Raw genomic sequence first — 21,106 nt, forward strand, 5'->3', positions numbered from 1 at the left:
TCTTAAATGCAAACTGCTAAGTGAGAGAATACAGTCAGAACAAGCTACACACTGTAAGATTCAAACTATAAAACATTCTGGAAAAGAAAAAACTATAGAGACATTAAAAAGATCTGGAAGTTTATAGAGAGAGAGAAGGGTTAACAGGTGAAGTACAAGAGATTTTTAAGGCAGTATAACTATACTGTATGATATTGTAATGGTGAATTTACGACTTTAGGCATTTGTCAAAAACAAACTGTACATCACAGGGAGGGAACTCTGGTGTAAACTGTAGAGTGTAGTTAATAATACCCATATTAGTCCATCAATTGTAACATATATATCACACTCATGTAAAATGTCAATAATAATGGAAATGGAAGGGAGGTACATGGGAACACTGTATTTCCTGCTCAGTTTTTCTGCAGATCTAACAACTACTTTAAAAATAAAATCTGTTAATTAAAAACAAATTTTAAAGAAAGTACAAAACATAGTTGAAGAATTTCTAGAAAACAAAGAAAATAAAAACACTATATAGAGGATTATTTATAATACATCCAAATGTTCAGAGAAAAAATACAAAGCTTTAAGGACTTATATAGATTTTTAAATTAAATTATTAACCATTCAATTTTTTAAAAATTCAGTAATAACAATGAATTAAACAAAGATAAAACAGAAGACTCAATTATGAAATCAATATTCAATAGAGAGCAAAAAATATAGCAGGATTAAATTTATAAAGCTAATTCTTTGATAAAAGAGCATAAAAAAGACAAACCACTATTTAAATCAAGGAATAAAAATAAGGAAATCAAATGTATAGCATAAAGAATGATTAGAGGGGAACAAAATTCACAGATAAAAATAAGTTTCACAAAACATGAGAATATTTATTTCTGATACTATTCAAATAAAAATGTTTTAAAGTAGATTAAATGGGTAATATAATAGGATAATTAAGTTCACTTAAACTGATCTTATAGAAAATATAAATTTAAAGTGACTAGTTCCCGCAGGAGAAAGAGGAAAATGTGTAAAATGTTACTCCCCATATTGTACAAAGGATAGATTCATGATAGATAAATAAAAAGATAGATAAATAGATAGATAGATAATAGATAGATAGATAAACAAGAAACACAAGGGATAAATTATTTCATAGGCAAATTCTAACAAATCTCTAACCAATTAATAATCTTATGCTAGTTAAATTATACCATGACATAAAGATAAACATTTTAAATAAATTCCTAGATCTTAATGAAAATATCATAAAAAATGATTCACAAAACTTAATTGACTCTCACCAGAGATTATTTCAAGATTTGAAAGACGTTTCAATGTTAGAAATTCTGTTTATATAAAGTGTCAAATTTATAAACCTTAAAGAGAAAAACCATTTGTTCATCTCTATAAATGCTGAAAAGGCAGCTGGCAAAAATCAAAACAATTCTCTATAAATATACTTAATAATAGAGAAAGTCTTGGTTAACATTTATTAATCAGTTAAGATCAAATTAAAATTTTAAAAAGCACAAAAACATATATATAATTGAATGCACTTAAAATAGGAATAAAATTTACAATAGGCTGTTGTGGCATTTACCAGGAGACCTAAACTATCCCACAGGTTTGAAAAGCTTTGCCCAAGGAACTGACGTTTGAGTTGAGATCTGAAGGATAAATATGGGATAAAATAGAAGGAGGGGTGTCCAAGCATAAAACACAGCACAGATGGTAGTTCTGAAGATAGAAGAATCATGGCCAAAAGAAAAACTGAGAGGACAGTATGTCTGAAGGGCAGAAGAGGAGCGATACTGAACCAAAGAAGGATGTAGAAGGAAATAGAAGAGGAACAATGTCATGATGTCCTATGGGGAAGTCAGGAAGTGATTTACTTAATAGTTTAAGATTTGAGTAGAGGGAGCGAGGGAGAAGATGGGAAGAAAAGAGACTACAAATTGGCAAAGTAACGGAATATGTACACAGATTCTCAGATTAAATGGTATATTTTTTATTGAAGTATAGTCAGTTTATAATGTGTCAATTTCTGGTGTACAGCACAATTCTTCAGTCATATAAGAACAGACATATATTTGTTTTCATATTCTCTTTCACCATAATTTATAAGATATTGAATATAGTTCCCTGTGCTATACAGTATGAACTTGTTGTTTATCCATTTTATATATGTATATTAGTATCTGCAAATCTTGAACTCCCAATTTATCCCTTCCCACCCTCTTCCCCCACAGGTAACCATAAGATTATTTTCTATGTCTTTGAGTCTGTTTCTGTTTTGTAAATAAGTTCATTTGTTTTTTTGTTTTTAGATTCCACGTATGAGTGATAATCATTTGGTAGTTTTCTTTCTCTTTCTGGCTTACTTCACTTAGAACGACAATCTCCTCGTCCATCCATGTTGCTGCAAATGGCATTATTTTATTCTTTTTTATGGCTGAGAAGATTAAATGATATGGAGAGTTTCTGTTACTTGAGTGTGCAGTCCAAACACGTGACATGTTAAAACGTAGATTTAGATTCAGTCATTCTGATGATGCCCACCCCCCGGTCTGTGGGCCAACCCCACACTGAATAGCAGGGTTATATAGATTACAGACCCCAAAAATGATAATGCTTGAACTAACTTTCTCTGACTACTAATCTATTCTGTTGGATATTTTGGAATATATCATTCAATGAGATAAATCAAGTAATGAATGGGAGTAGATTTTCAGGAGAAAAACATAGTTTTCTTTTAGAATTCCTTAGAATTTTCTTTGATCTCTCCTTATAAATTTTTCAATACTGTCTTACTTGCCAAGAACATATTTCTCTGACCCCTTCTCACAACAGAAAATCTTTTCTATCCAAAAATACATGAGATTAGTCACAAATGATCTTTAACACTACTAACACTTTAAGTATATTTTCTTTGTAAGTTTACAACTCAAAGGGCATTGGGTTATTTTGTGTTTGCGTGTGCTGTGTAACTCATTTTATAGATTCTTTTTGATCTGTACAATACACATTTTTAAGGTTTAAAAGATACTCATCATAACCATAGTCTGTAGGATAGGTAAAAACTATTAGTACTACCACCTATAAAAATATATATTTCTGTAGATGCTGTTTCACTAGCATATTTGTTCATTTGTTTATTGTTTGCATGTATTACCCTCCAGAATAATATCTAAATGATTGTTTAATTTTCTTTTTTAGCATTGATATCATGGCCATGAGAATATACTTGGTATTCTAGGAAAAGTATTCAGTAACTGCTTTGATACATTTATTTGAGCAACCACTTATCCTGGGAAATGCTCATTGCACTTGGCCCTCAACAATCTAGATACTTTTTCTTTTTTTTAAGGAAATAAGCTAGAGAGGAAATCAGTGGCTGACTTTTGAACAACTTTCTAACTTTGCACTTTTCCATAAGTAAAACATTAGACTGCCCAATTTGTAACATCTGGATTTGGATACATAGAATGCCATTATGTAACTGACCAATTAAAAGAGTCACAACTATGAGAAAACACATATTCTCAACAATTCTTTGTCTTTATTTTCCTAACCAGGAAATTAAATCCATCCAAAAGATTATAAGCTTGAGCAATGGCTTTCTCTGTGCTAATCAATGTAGGCAGAGTTGTACAGTGTCATTCTGTTAAAAATAAGCATCGTTGCATGATTGGCTCAATGACCTTATGCTGTCCAAAATGTAAATGATAATTTTACATATTTTATCAGTCGGCTTTTTATAGTAAATGCTGTACAGTGGATTACTGACTTGAATTATTTATGGTAACATCATCTTATATCCTGATTGAAATGCATACTTTATAAGCAACGTATTAAAGGAAAAACTAAAGGTTACTTCTGGGATGGTGTATTCAAAATATGCAGGTAGCTTCAAGTTTTCTATAGTGAATATAGGTATATTTTTGAATGTACTTTTCCTTGCCAGTTATATGCAGATCTTTACTTGGAAGGGTCTTCAGAATTCAATTAACGGGAAGTGGCAAATTTAAAAACCTACTGGGATCAGGCAGATAATGAAAAATAAATGAAGAAGCTCAGTGGTAGAAAAACAACAATCAGTGGTTTGGGACATGTGAAAGTGACAACAACAACAGAAACATGTCCTAGATACAGTGAGCAGCTGGTTGTCAGCCCCAGCCACCCGATGTCGCCAAGGAATTTGAATTTTTTAGATGTTTTTCAGCCTCGTAAGTGCTGAAACAAAATGCTTTTAAAGCCTTTCCAGTGCAAACAGATTAGCTGTGCATTTTTATTCATAACCCTTGGGTTATTATCAAGTGAAATAAATTTAACCATCCTTTCAAATTCATGTTTTAATGTTTTTTCTGTATGTTCTAAAAATAGTTAACATTAATTGAATTTTTCCAGAATGAGATAACTTTGCCATAGTAAACTTTACACAAGTTACTTCATTTCATCCACACAATAACACTATAGGTAAATGCCATATCCTCCCCACCTTTTTTTTTTTTTTTTTGATATATGAGACATATATGAGATATATGGGGAGTTTACTGTACCAAGAAGTCAGTCTTCAGAAACAGTGCCCCTAACTTCGATGCTTCAAATAGTGCACATGGAAGCTAGAGGTACCCACGTGTACAGATGCAGATGGTGCTCTGTTTCTCTTGTCTATATATCTATCCATCTATCATCTATCTAATAGAATTACATGTTATGAATATCTACTTTTAACCGAGTTTCTTTTCTTACACTGTCTATAGATAATACCATTTTAAACTATTTTCTCAAACTATTGATTACTGCTTCATCCACATTAGTTTATCTGCCACTTTCCCTTATAATTCACTCTTCCTGAATTTGTCTAAGTTTTATCATTTGAAAAGCCTTTCCCTAATTTTTCTCCTCTTCCCCTTTGTAGTCTATATATTATTGAGCCTTTTCAAAAACCTTCTAGACTAAATGTACCTTACTATGATTATGCCTTTATTTTCTTTCTGTTTAGAATATATGGCCCATATAATTTATTACTTAGAATTATAGTATTTTAAATGTACTAATGCTGATCGAATGTGTTTATGTTGTTTTAAATACGGGTTTTAGGATTTTTGAAATCAAGGATCAACATTTCTGCTTTTTATTCTATTCATTTTCTTTCTTCTCCCACAGTGCCCAGAAACCAGAAACGCATTAAGGTCATTCAATAATTGCTTGTTAAATAAAAGAAAGAACAAATATTTGAAAATGGCCTAGAAAACTGTAAGAGGGTCCTTTTGACCTAAAAACATTATACTAGTACCTTCCAGGAATGTCAGAATTAAGCATATAAGTACTAATATCAATGAAAGTGTCCTTTATCTGGGTAACGTTCTGTTTTCTGAGCAAAATCCTAATGTACTTTGGTAGTTAGGCCTGTTGGGATCATTAAGAGTATATGATGGGTAGAGAACCAAGTTCATGGAATGAACACCACCCTAGGAATTCAAACCACCCATTCCTGTGTCAAGCCATCTTTTTTTAAATTTTTGAGTTCTTGCCTCCCTGAGCTTTAATTTCCCTTTTCTGTGAAATTAAGTAGACAATCTTTAAGACCTCTTCTAGTTCTAAACTGTTATAATTTATTAACCACAACTTGTTGCCTCAATAGACACAGAGGTTCAGCTTAAACATCTCCTAGGGACATTCTAGCTTTGGACTCTGAGCAGAGGTTCTATATAAAGGAAAAGTGGGCTTGGATGTTCATGGAAAGCATGTTGAGAATAATCGTATGGTGGTTCATTTCTTTTCTGTGGCATTTCGCTGGAAAGTATTATGGTTAGTGAATCACAAAGACTTAAGTTTTATTTTAATAGTTTTTCCTTTTCTTCTCTGGAGCCTCTGTCTCTCTTGCATCTACCATAACAGCTCAATGTAACATTCTACTCCCTTTTCTTATCTTCTCTAAAAGGAGGCAAAAATATATTGACAGAAGAAAAAATTAAAATGTTATTAAGAGTAATTGTCAAAAACCTCACAATTACCTGGACACTTTAAGAAAGACAAAATTATTTGTTGATAAAGACAAAATGATTAATTCATTTGTCCAATGCTTAAGGCCTATATAGGCTTCCTGGTTCTTGGCACGTGAAAGAGATGTTTATACCTGTAGAAGCCATGAGCGAATTTAAGAATATTAAGTTTCTTCCTCTGACAAATATTTTTTCAATAATGTTTGCACTTTAGTTCAAAGCTATTTTCCTAACATTCATATCCTCACTGCATTTTTTGTTTTTATACAAACATACTTCCAAAAATATGAAAATTGAATGACTGAGCAAAAGCAATGTGTTCCATTATGTCTTTATATCAGTGAGGGTCCAGTCAGGAGACAGAAAATACACCAGTAATTTAAACAAGGAGTCTTTATTATAAAGAATCATTAACTTATTAAAAGCAACTAACTACCTCTAGAAGAGGTAAAAGGGAGTCTACAGAATCCAGAATTAACAAGTGCAAGTGAATGCACTGTAGTATTACTAGGTTGAAGGATACTGGACAAAGAAAATAAGAAGTTATGAGAGGTTCCTCCACCCAAGACTGAGATTTCAAATTCTTTGAAGAAGGCATGGCTAGAGAGAGACAAGCAGTCCGCCAGTGGCAAAAAAGCTTTCCAGAGGATGCTGACCATTGTGATCCACAGAAATGTTTTGCCATTGCCAAAGGAGGTGGGCAGATGTGAGCTGGACTTGAGAAATAAATTACTTGTTGCCTGAGGTCACACCTGGACCTTCTCTGGAAGCAGCCTCATAAGGGATAGTCAGTTGCCTGATGATGGATGAAGTTCATCTGTAAAAGTAGCCAGCCAGGTAGGAAGAGCATGGGTTAAAAGTCAGGGCAGAGCTTCTGTGAAAGACAGTGAGGCTAGAACCTGTCTTTGAAGGCTCATGAATTGAGAGCCACCAGACCTCAACGCCGGCACTGAATAAAATATGGAAGCAGCACCCAACTGGAGGGAAGTGTCTCTTGCCACTGTCACCTCACAAGGTCACTCTAGCACTTGTTACTCAAATAATAGTCTAACAATGTACCAGCTAGAGAAACAGAAATCTGTACAGGGTCCACAAAACTGGGGAAAAAAAAGGTCAAGTTTGAAGCTGAGAGACTAAAAATTGATATCTGGCCCGATATTTTATCACTAAACAACTTTCCTTAAAAAATTGAACTTATTATCTTAAGAGTTTACCAGAAAAGGAATCTAGATCAGTCCTTTATTCTTCCATTTATGTTCCTCATTGGAAGTAATCTGGAGGCATGCTGGCATCATCTCAATACCAAAAAGTATGATGATACTGTCAATTAAGCTGAATGAAGGAATCTGTGTTTAATTGATTTGAACCAAATACTTTAACAAAATGCTTATTTTGGCAGGTTCAGATACCTCATTAACCAATAAAATCTGTGCACATATGCCTTTCTGAATTTATTCCCAAGTACATATGTTTATATAGTATGTTTATATTAGTTAGGACATGGGGTTACAAATAGGATATATATATATAAAATGAAAAATCATTTCCAACTGTGACTTTAGCCTATATTTTCATCTTGTTCTGAAATGATTAAAATTAAGGACATTGCTGATAATAGAATTTCACATATTGTTCATTGCATGTATTCAGGTAAAAGATTTACCAATGTCCAGAGACACTTGTTCACTTACCGGTGTTTTATAACTAGATAGTGGCAGATTGGTCTAGAACTAAAGTCTCATGCTTTGAATCCCAGTTCTTTTTTCATATTGTCTGGGTTAGAAAGAGCTAATAATAAATACACTGCTTACCATATCATCCTTTCAGAATTAAATAACACTGCTTCTTAGTAGCAAGTATACAGTGACCTAAGTAAAATATTACTGAATGCTTCATGTTATGTACATGTTAATTCACATAAAGTGGTTTATTTTAATTCAAGTAATGTGAAAACTCTATCTTAGAATTCTTTAAAAATTAACAGAACGTGTAATATGGTAAGGAAACATTTAATAAAAGAAATCTGTTAAAGAGGAATTATAATATGCCAGGACTATCTTCTAACATTAAAGTCACCCCATTTTTCATTTTTTTAAACTTTGTTTGCTAAATATAGGTTATCTGATCTGATTTTTACATTCCCTTGTAGTTCTTAAGAAAATAATTTTCCTTTTCTTTAGTTGATGCAGAAATGGCAGGAGAAAGTTAAGACTGATAACACAGTACACCAGAGGCTGAAGAAATTACCTGAAATGTCTCTGCACAACCATGGGACAAATCCTACTAACCTTCCTTACCTCCTTTGAAATGTTTTTTTGCTTGATATAAATGATACAGTAGTCACTATCTAAGGACAGACTATGACCAGAGGTCAGCCACGATAATGTAGCAGATATATAATTTGCTTCTTCTTAAAAAATTGCCATATTCTGGCATGCTTTAATCTGTCAGATTTCAGGGTCAAATAACCTTCTTAAAGTGGATAGGAACAATTTATTCAGAGGAAGCCAGTATACTGCACTTTAAGGTAGAATGAACATTCATATCTTACAAAGTTTTAAAGTTATATTCAGATAGAAAGCAAGGCCACTGTAGAGTACAGGAAAGACAATTCAGGTACTAAACATTAGAGCAATTTTTCTTTCAGAGAATGTTATACTTTCTTTCAAAAATAAACATACTTAAATATGATTCAAATATATAAATCAACTTCAGAGAACAAAGATCATTTTCTATTCCCTACCAGGGAAACCCTTCCAGGCACTTAAAGGGATTTCAGAATCATATAGCATCATTGACCACTCTGACTGATTAATGTGAATTGGAGACTTTGAAGCTGAGGAAATTGAATAGGCTATATTGATTAAGTATATTTGAGAATATATTGCTCAGAATTTAGGGGAAGAATAGAGCCCATAGCTTTTATTTGGTGCTATTTTGTCCATTATTTGCTTATTTTATATATATATATATATATATAAAATACATACATATATATAATATACACACACACACACACACACATATAAAATGGATTAACTGGAAAGTGATGAAGTGTAAGCCCTTTTCTGTTCCTGTTTTAAATAAATACTTTTAAACAAACAATACATGTCTACACAGATATGTATATATGTCTATATATATGTACACATATATACATGTATATGCAGATATATATTATATATTTATATATATGTGTGTGTGTGTGTGTGTATATATATATATATGTATGTATATATATATATATATATATATATATATATATACACAACCATAATATTCCAGGAGTTGTGCTAATACCACAGACATTTATATAGAGCTGTGTCCTTGCATTTATATAATTACTTATGAAAGGAACTTTAAGAAATGCTGGCTATAGGAAAAATACCATTTTCCCCTTCTAATCCAAACAGGGTATTGGAACCTTCATAGTTGAAGCATTAACACTTATCTAGATGCAGGCTCATCAGAGAAGTCATTCTTAGGTCTGCCAAAAGTGCGTCAGCATAACATCTTATCCAAGAGGTATTTTTTTGATCACTCATAGTGTAACCTTAAGCACTTCAAAAGAAAGTTACAGAAATAAAGCCAATAAGTTTGATTCATTTAATGCAGAATGCATTTAATGAGGCACTGTGATTGTAAATGAATTCTATTATCTACTTTTTCAAGTGGGTGAAAAATAATACAACTTTCACCCAACATGCGCCAAACAAAAAGTGCAATAAAAATGGCATTGAAATAGATGAGCTTTCTGTGAACAGTATTAGTCACATCTTACACACTGACCTTTCTAGTGGCAGGGACATTCAGTAAGCTGTTATCAGGAGTTGGCATTTTCAGAAGTAATAAACCTTTAATGTCAGTCACCTGCTTAGCAGGACTACCATCTCTTGACTGATGAGTTTCCAGTGATACAAAAATCCACCCAAGTGCTTTACGGATGTTGCCACTATTCAGAAGACACAGTGGCTTATCTCAAAGAATTAGTACTGGTATCATTAGCAGCCCCTAGACATTTAGTTATCTATAAGAAGATAATGGAAAGAAGTGATGATTGACTAAGCTATACTCTTCAGGCGTATGTACCGATGGAACATGGCTATTATGCAGAGCCAAGGGCTCCATATTAATAAAACTCCATTCTCAGGGGGCTCCAAAAGTTTGGAGGCTAGCACGCTGAAATTAGACTCTCTCTCAGTTCAATGTCAGCTCCTAATCCTGTTTTTGATTGAAAGGCATATGGCTTTCAGCGTTTATCTTTATGCTGATTTATCTTACAATGCTCAAATTCTTGAATTTAATGAAATGGATTAATGGTGAACAATTGGGCTCTTCATTCCTCCTCTGGCTTATCTAAGCAACTATCCATAGTTTTCATTAAAATGTTTCTAAGTTGGAAATTAGGTTATTATATCTCCTTGTGTTATCTAACACATTTCAATACCACTTGGCCTTCAATAGTAAAATGTGCTATTTGTTAATTCATGTCCTCCTTTTGTATCAGTGCTTGAGCACAGTATGGAATTAATGAAACCTCAATGTGATATTTCCTTTCTCTTGCCATAATAAGTTGCTCTAGCACATATTCACTGCGTGAGAGACTGTAAAGGGATTTATTTTTTTTTTAATTCTTTACAATCACTCTTGGAAACCCAAAGATTAGGCATGTATACACATGTATTTGTAGACAGTTGTATCTCAGAAGTAAAATTTGAAAGAAAAGTACTATGGGTTCATTATATACAAAAAATGATTGCCACATCAGAACATAATTTTGAATATATTGTAAATTTATCACTATGTGTAACCCTCAAGCTTTGTTGATTTCTCCCAACACTACAACATAAATAAATAGCAATACACACATTTTTAGATGGGAGTCTAATAAGGATAGTTAAAATGTAAAAATTACAGATTTTTCATGGTGGGAACAATCTGCTGATCTTCATACACATTATAACTTTTCATGTTATTTTGACTATTCACGTTTCAAGTTACTTTGATCTATTGTCAATTCAACAAAAAATCTTAGGGCTTGTAGAGAATTTAAGGATTATCCCAAAGGCAAACAAGTATATTTCCTACATGAGGACTTGGTGGTTAGTAGAGAGTACACAGCTTGGCCACAACAAAACAAAAGCAATATGTGTAGGCCAAAGACTAGAGCCCAGACCTCCAGACTTTCCAGTATTTCCTTTCCTCTGCAGTACACCCTTTCTGTGGAATTGTGTGAAAGAGATATCATCTGTTATTCTTTAGTCACTATGCTAGAGGCTGAATGTTTGTGCTCCTCGAAGTTCATATGCTGAAGCTTAATGCCCAGTGTGATGGTGTTAGGAGATGGGGCCTTTAAGAGGTGATTAGGTCACGAGGCCCTGTTACATTGAATGAGGTCAAATACAGTCACATTGAATGAGGTCAAGAAAGACTCCAAAGAGACTCTTATAAGAGATTCCAGAGAGATCCCTCACCCTTTTTACCGTGTGAGGACACAAGGAAAAGACTGTGTATGAACCAGGATGTGGGCTCTCACCAGACATATCTCCTGGCACCCTGATCTTGGACTTTCCAGTCTCCAGAAGTGTAAGAAATAAATTAATTTTGTTTATAAGCTGCCAAGTCTACGGCAATTTTGTTATAGCAGCCGAAATGGACTAGGACACACTATGACAAGACATTTTAATTTTCACATTTATCTTGTTCTGTCCCATAGATCTAATATTTTGCAATTTACTCTGTACAGATACAAACCTAACAAATGGCCTTCACTGTTCCTCTCCTGCTAAATGTGTTGACTGTGGGTTTGCATTCAGTAGGTTGAAGGTGTAATTTGTGTATCAGGTCATATTACCCTGTTACTAACTTAATTTTGAGTCACAAAAACTGAACAGGAGATATAAAAAAAAATACATTTTGTCACTATTGAAAAAATGTGAATGTTTTTTAGATTTTAAAGTACTATATATTTTAAAAATATATCTTATTCAGAAGAAATTGAATTAAATAATTTAAAAAATAAACATGCTTAAAAGGAAAAAAAAAAAAAGAATTATTGCACTCCAGCTGCAGTCTTTTATTACATATTTTGAAAAACCAGAAGCAGAGGCAGAACCAACTTTGAAGACACAGAGAGAGGAGGCTCAGATGTTCAGAAGAACATATAGCCCACATACTCCAATCTCCTCATTTTAATGCTAAAAATAAGGAAGCGATCCTGCTCCTGAATTACTTAAGGTCATGATGCTAGACCCTGGCCTACAAACCAATCCTCCAATAGTCAGCAAAGTCAGTAAGACTTCTTGAAGTGTTAAAAGTGTTAAAATAAATTAGACTTACTTTGACACTGGTATACTTATTTTGAATTTGGCTTTGATAAATTTATATTAAGTTTAAAAAGATGATTATTATTTAGTTAAGTAGTACTAAAGACATCAACAATAATTGGCTTTTAAAAAAAAGGAAGAAAAACTGTTATTTTTACTTCTGAAATATATGGCAAATAGGATCTCAGTAAATCTGGCATTTTAATAACTTTTTACTCTGATGTGAATTTCTCCACTTTTAGTAGCACTTTGCTACCTCATCTGTAAAGTGAACATAAAATAAAACAAAGAGCAATTTACAAGAGAGCACAAATTCCCATGAGACCCCAAATTCCACATATACATCTGAAACATCTAAAACAAGTACTAAGAAAATAGACGTAAATAAAAAAGAACTAAATTGAAGCCTTCTGGGAAACTTACACTAAAATTAAATATTAAGTATAATTTTAAATAAAGTTTGGCTTCATTGGATTCTAAAATACTATTTCAAGTTTATTCCTCTTTTTCTAAATTGAATGTCCTTGATTCCAACATTACAACCAAGTCAATTAGTAAACTTAAAACCAAATAGTAGAGAGATAAATGTGAAAGATGTTAAGTAGGAAAAAAAAATTTGGTTGAATGGTTCATGGAAAAACAGTATTAGTTAAAAATATTTTATTCTATGATGAAATTTTGTACTTCTAATTCATCCTACCAGAAATCTGTTTCCTACAAAGATCTCAGAATTATATCCTTGGTATATAAATCCTCAAAAGCAATATGTAATGACTCAATTCAAAAAACAAAAACCAAAACAAAACTCAGCACTGTAAGATCTATTTCAGTCCAGCCATTATTATTGCCAAAAGAGGATGGGCCAGCTTTCCAACCTAAAACTAGTACAGTAGAAGGAAAGAAATATGAGTGTGTGTGTGTGATACAAACTTTGCACTGCAAAGATTGAAATTCAAGAAGCTGTAAACATAATTAAGAATTATATCTGCTGTGATTCAAATCATTTACAAACCAGTGGCTATTTAGAGGTCAATATTGGCAATGCACAGACTTTGAACACATGAGCAGGCATGGGAGAAGGAATGATACACCAACACCATCCCAAGTACTTCCCAGTGACCTCTGTCTAGGAGGAGAAAAAAGAGACTGATAATCAACACTAAAAAAATTAGTTTTAATGGCTACATGTGTAGCAATTTGATTAAATATAGACCTACATTAATTTTTATAAATGTACAAGCAAATATTGAATTGAGTTAATTCAGAGGCCCTTTAATTTATTTTAGTGTCACTCTCCATGTTGTAACTATTTACAATAATCCAGATAGTTAAATTTGCACTTTTATTTATTTGTATGATTTATGTTTACCTTTCCTACCAAAAAGTAACCATCTTAAGGGAAGAAACTCTCCTATTCATTTTGTTTTAGTACTTAGTAAAATGTCTGACATATATAGTATGTATTGAGTAAGTAGATGTAAAATATTGATAGAATCCATTATATAATATAAGATCATATAACATACTTACATCCGTTTTAAGGAAATCACTGCTTAACACTGGCTGTTTTTACCTAATACATCTGTACATAATAAAAAGAAGTGAGCAACACCCTTTTCCAGGTTGTTGCCTATACATTACCTATCCATGTAAAGCATTATATTCACTTATTTAATCACGCCATCCTCTGCTTTAATAATATTGTATATTTATCATATTTTAATCTTCATACCAATTTTAACCACTACTAGCAAATCAATTCTAAATATCCCTTCTTTGGGAACAAATATCCTTTAATGTGCTGCATTAAGTGTTGGTACATACACTTTCAAAATCTTGACATTTTAATAATGCTTTAAATACAACTTCAACATAGCAAACTTCCTAGCAAAAATAAGTAATACTATTCCCAAAAAGCAATTAAAATCAGTATTCAAAAACACATTGCCCCAAACACTTATTTCATAGAATTTTTAAAAATTATATTTTTGAAGGAAGCATTTAGAAAATTATTTCTGTCCAAATTTGAACATATATTTTAGTAATGCCCTAATTAGATACTGTTGCCTAATGCTGTATTTAAACTGCTCCTTCAGATCTTTCTGCTACATTTCAAATTTTGATCACACACTGAGTTAAAAGCTCTATCATAGTCATCTTTACTTCTAGTTTCAATAGCTCTGTAAAATAATTTAGTTTTTATCAATATGGTTATTAAATCAGGGCCAGAATAAAGACTGATCTAGCCCTAGGAAACACTAGAATGTACTAGGTTCAAAGCTATGTACTTCGTAGGTGTCCTCATGGAATTTTTAATTGATAAAAAAATCCCAGCTTGGGGATTAGTTTCAACATTACTTAATATATGTATATATTGCATCATCATTAGCTGTTTGCCCATTGGGGGCATATACAATTAGATCCAAAATATTACTGTATTAAATATCAAGTAACAAATAATTAAAGATAGATTTTTGATACTCATTGCTTACAGTCTGCCTTTTTAAATTTAAAGATCATTTATCGCCCCCTGAAAAACTGAAGTCAAAAGCATGTTCTAACCGTGATACACTGCATGATTAAATCTTTACATTTATCTATGTCTGGAAGTTAATAAAATGAAACTCTGGAGAAATAATAAGATTGGTTTCATCACACATAGAGACTTCCAGCCATTTCCACTGAAGCCAATAATTTGTCATACTGCAAAAAGAGGAGCACAATTAGCAGCAGAGGAGCCCTACAGTTTTTGTGCAGACTGTGCTCTCGTCAATGAAAAAAGGAAAATACAGCCTCTCCTAGACAGACACTCCATATTCATCCCAATAAGCCATGCCATTTGAAAATAACATTTCTGACCTTTCCCACTCTCAATTCTGCCTTTCCGTCTCTGGAGCCTACTTTACCCCGGGTATATACCGTATATAAATTATAAATACCCTAAGCACACAGACATTCACTAGTGCTTTTGTTGTTGTTGTTGTTAACATTTTTGTCAGAGCTTGGGTTTCTAAGAAAACTTTTTTGACATCTTAACTATTTAAGTGTCACTTCTTAAATTTCAACATTTTTAAGGGAAATATTTTTAAATTATTAGACTTCCCTGACTTCTTAAACAGAGTGTGTGGAACTTAATTTCATCTTTCCTGATTACTCCACTGTTACGCTAGAAAATCGCTGCAGATTTAACAAGGCTCTTGTGAGATGTGTGGTTAGAAAAGTCATACTATGAATCTTGGATTCTTGAAAAATCCTCTAATGATGGCTTATTTATCTGTCTGTCTTGCTTCCAGTTCACAAAGGTGAATTTGACTCCATGGGCATTAGAACATAGAACTTCTGCTAGACAGATTATTAAATCAAATGTTACATCAGTGTCTTACCCTCTAGAAAATATTTTGTCCTATTTCTATCAATTTTAAAACTTGAGACTAGCATTTAAAACTTCATGTTTTTTTTTTTCATAGAGAGTTTAATTAAGTACAAACACCACTTCTACTTACTTTAAAATTGTTCCAATTTGTTGTTGTTGTCACTATCAGAGCAAAAGCATCTGGACCTAAATTTAACTGAAAGCCCAAAGTTGAAAGCTTTGGAGTTAATGGTATTAAAGACCCAATCTGATATCAGTGTCCTGATTATTGCACCATTTCTGTTGTCTTGATTTCTATTTTCTTGATCAAAAGAGGTCGTGTTTTGATATGCTGAGGCCTTGAATCCAACTCATATACTGTGGCATAAAAGAAACAAAGGTAGCCACCTTACTTTTCATCACATAGTAACTGGTAAGCAAGCATCAGTCTACCGCTGAACCAGATTTGAAAGCAGGTCCATCTTGTTTCTGCTGATGGTCTACAGCACTATTTCGCCTAAATTTTGTTACTGATATTATTTCCTTATTTTTCTTGTAATGTGCTTATGATGTTATGATATTCAGTCTTTAGTTCCTCATACTGGTAACTTGTATTCTCTCTCAATTTCTCCTCCTCTCTTTAAATATTTAGTCTATTTATATGTTTATCAGTTTTACAGATATTTTTCACAGAAGCAGCTTTCAATTTTGTTGACATTATCTACTATTTTTTTCATTGGTTTCCATTACTATCTATATTATCATTTATTTGTGGCATTTGAGGCTACAGTTTCCTTTAAAAAACACTTTAGCTGCACCTCCAAGTTTCGATAGGCTATGTGTTTATTTTCACTCAGTTTCAAAATAATTTCTAACTTTTCTGTGATTTCATAATCAAAAGTTAATGTTGAGGTGGTGATGATACTTGATTTATTTTTAAGCATTTGGGATTTTTCTAGGGATTTTGTAATTAAATACTATAATGGACAGGAACATCCTTCGTATGATGTTTTTAAAAGTTTAAATTTTGTTGATATATGTTCTATGACTTATCTTGTGGTCTAATTTGTAGAATGCTCTATTAATATTTGAAAACAAAATGTTGACATTTTAAAATTGAGTGTTCTATAAGTATCAATTAAGTTATTTTATTTGGTACGTTTCTTCAATTCTTTTATATTTATTATGTATTCAGCATGCCCAATCATCATTTCTCTGTGTAGGTCTCTATCTCCACCTGGTATAATTTCCATTTTGTTTGAGAACCTGCTTTCTCTAAAACATTTATTGTATTTCATCTTAAAATCTTACTTTTCTTTAACATATATTAAATTGTAGAACTGTTGGTTCCAAATTCCTTTTGTTTTTATTCTTTGGAAAATATATAAATTTTTTTCGTTTTAAAGGCTGTTCTCACTGGATATAATACTCTCTGTTGACAGAATTTTTTGGCTTGTTTTGTTTCATAACTCTAATGAAGTTGTTGTAGTGTCTTCTAGTTTGCATAGTCTGGAATCATCCCTGTATGTATTCCTCTGTACAAAATAGATAGATAGGTAGATAGATACATAGATAGATAGATAGATAGATAGATAGATACATAGATACATAGATACATAGATACATAGATACATAGATAGAGATAGAGATATATCTTTTTTGGCTTCCGTAAAGACTTTTTTCTCATTACTTGTTTTAAGCAATTTTATTATCATATGTTTTGGTGAAGAATTTTTTAATTTACTTTTTGAAGGAGTGCCTTAATATTTATGTATTTGTGGATGTATTTTTCAATAAATTTGGGAAAGTATCACTCAGGTTTTCATTAAGCCACTTCTCTCATATGTTAGACCACTGAGCTTCAATCCACGGATCACTGAGACTCTTTTTTTAAGGTTTTTTTTTTTTCAGTCATTTTTCTTTCTGTGCTTCAGTCTGAAGACATTCTGCTGCTGTGTTTTTGAATTCCCTGAGATTTTCTTTCTGCAGTGTTTGATTCACCAGTAGTCATATGCAGTGGGATTTTCAATTCAGATACTATAGTTTTCACTTCAAGGAGTTCTACTTGAGTCTTGCTTTGTATTTTCAATTTATGTCTTCATTATATTCATCTTTTCCTATAAATGCTGGTAAATAGTTTTTAACAGCTGTTTTAACATCTGTCTGCTAACTCTGCAATTTTTTACTTCTAGTTTTCTACAGGCTAAATTTTTTATCTTGATGGTTCTGCTTTTTGTTACATCTATTAATGTTTGATTAGATGCTAGAGTCTGTAATTTTGTTTTTCTGAATGTCTAGATTTTGTTTTCTTCCTTCAAAGAATATCCATTTAATTACTTCAGGTACAGGATTTAAGACTTACTAACGTGGTTGAAAAGTAGCCTTTACTCCAGGTGTCATTTACCACTAATAATAAATCATGACACTCCTGGAGTCTCCACTGAAGACGACTGGGACTCCCTTGGATTCTGCACCCTGGCCAGAACATCTCACTGCCTTGTGTGAGCTCTGGGAACTGGTCAGCTTACACGTCCCTGACTGTTTTTGCCTTGTCTTGTGGAATTTCACTCTACTGATTGAAGGGCCAGTACTCAGTAATCACTCATGACAACTCCCAAGCAGATTGTAGAGCTGTTTTCTGCATAGCTCATTCATTTCTGGAGCTCTGCTTTCTAATATACTATCTCAGTTTCCCTATCTATATATAGATTTTATATATATAATACACACACACACACACACACACACACACACACACACACACATATAAAAATTGTAAGGACTCAAATAATAAAGGTTTTGATCAAATTTTACCCACAAATAATAAACAGAATAAATGCAGAAAACATTTTCAAGATGTTACGAAGCTAGGAACTTGCCATTTAGTGTACTCCAGTTTACTAATGTCTCCTTGTAAGTGATACACAGACCTGAATCTGTATCTCCAACTGGGTTCGCAGAAATTTGGTTAAGATCTATATTTTAAGCTTCCCTCATTCCCATCCCACCAAGTTCGGTGGAGGGACAAGTCTCCCACTTGCATATTCAAAAATCGAGAGTATTCCTTTTTCCAACACTCCCTGAGAAGGTATCTCCTACACAAGACTCAACTTTCTAATGTGTTTTGTAAGAAATCCCTGTAAGTCTTCATGTATTGTCTTGCATTTAAAAAAAAAAAAAAAATCCCTCTGAGAAAAGATTACCTAATTTCCGGGGCTGGAAAGTGCGATGGTGGTTCTGACAAGTCAGGCATTGACTCCATCAAACTTGTTAGAGAAATTGAACTTTACAACACACAACAGGAAACTGAGTTGGGATGTCCTAGTGATCCTTAACTGCTCCTTATTGAGAACTGATACTTCACTTCTTCTTTCTGTTCATTTTTTAAATTTTTTTGTTACTTCATTTCCTAACAATTAAATAAACATCACAGTAAACTGTTAGAAAATGGCACGACTTGTTTTCTCAGTAGAATAATTTCATCTTGTAAGGAATATTTTGCTGTGATGAATTTTTATTTGTTTTTATTCTCATCTTTGTATTAAGAGGGAGTAGTATAACACTGAAAAATGATTTATGCCCGTTTAACTTAATAAATCATACAGATTAAAAAAAACTTTATCAGTGTGATATCATTCTCCTTTCTATTCTTCTCCATAAACTCTGTTCCTCAGTAACACCTCCCTAGTTTAGGGAAAATTGCTAGAAGCAAGACTGCTTAGGTTATTTTATAGCCAGTTTAATTCTTGACCTCTTCACTTACACTGTCAAAAGTGTCAATTATTGTCAGAAATACCAGTAGCTTTTTTTAAAGTTCTCATCCTTTTACGTAAGTTTGGGATAGGTTACTTTACATTGACCTTGAGCCAAATTGTCATACCTTATGAATATCAGATGATTACCAATATGGTCCATTATAGCTCTGACTTTAAATAAAATGGAATAGAGTTTATTGAGACAAACGTCTTCAATTTTTTTTAACATTTTTTTATTGAGTTATAGTCATTTTACTATGTTGTGTCAAATTCCAGTGTAGAGCACAATTTTTCAGTTATACATGAACATACATATATTCATTGTCACATTTTTTTTTTCGCTGTGAGCTACCACAGATCTTGTATATATTTCCCTGTGCTATACAGTATAATCTTGTTTATCTAAAGTCTTCAATTTTAAGTATTTTAGGCTATGTATACATCTCTAAGCTAATTTTTTTATGTTTCTTATTTATATCTAAACCATTTATTTTCATTATATGTCAAAAATGTCTATGGTTACTCTTACTCCTAAACAACAGCTCCTTTGTCTTATCCTCTGTGGACAAAGAATGTCACCTGCCATATCAGTAAATAAATGAATGTTACAGCCATCAAGCCATCAGCCATTTGCAGCTGCCCTGACTGCCTGAGTTCAGGGAGAAAAGCAAGATACTGGCCTTCGATAGTTAAGGTGTGTATCAAAGGAATAATTTCAATTATTCTTGCATCTTCCCATACATGAAAAAGTACTAAATTCATTAACCTGAGATTGCTGGTTTCCTTTAATTAACAGCAATCTTTTGTTGTTCCGACTACTTAGATTTTGTTGCAAAACTTCCTATGTATCCTGTCACCTCCCTTACCTCTTAGGAGCCGTCCCTCAGAGCTATGTGAGAGGCTGTCTTCTGAGCTTAATCCTCAGCACATTTTGAAACCCTCATTATCCATCATGTTTACTTTAGTATACCTTCCTTTATATACATTAAATACTGAAAATGCTTTTTATAAAACCAAAAATATGTTGTGATCCTTCTTACCTTTAAGGTTTAACGTTTACTATTGGAATTACAGAAAAAAAATTGAGAATACTTGAAGCTTTGTACCAAAGACAATGGCTTCCAAAGCTTCTTATTTAAACGAGGCAATGGATTCCAAAAAAAAAAAAAAAAAGAAAGAAAGAAATAGAAAAAAAAAAGGAATTGAGATCAATCAGCATCTCCTTCTCTCCACCTTCTTCCAGGCTTGTTGAAGACAGAATTTGAGATTTACCTTCTCTTTCTTTAACATGTTTTGTATAGAAAAGAAATCACCTGAATATCATGATGAATCATTTATTCTGTCTTTAATCCGAAGTTATACTGGGACCAACTATGATTTACCTAAAAACACCAAGAACTGGTGAATCATACATTACACAAAAATTCCATGTAAATGTGAACCGTTTTAAATATGAAACCAATGGAGGGTAGATTCTATTGAAGGAGAGGGAGAGGAAGAAGGAGAGGAAAGCTAATGATCGTTCCTTTCAGCCCGGCAGCATGTCCTACTCGGAACTTCAGCTTCAGCATTAGCTGACAGGAGGAAAACGCTTTCGGATTAGACTGTCTTCACTTTCACCTGTGATCATGTATTACCTTTCCATGTGTCCCTGTAAGATTTTCCTGAAAC

This window comes from Camelus ferus, chromosome 2, assembly GCF_009834535.1.
Source record: "Camelus ferus isolate YT-003-E chromosome 2, BCGSAC_Cfer_1.0, whole genome shotgun sequence".
NCBI lineage: Eukaryota > Metazoa > Chordata > Mammalia > Artiodactyla > Camelidae > Camelus > Camelus ferus.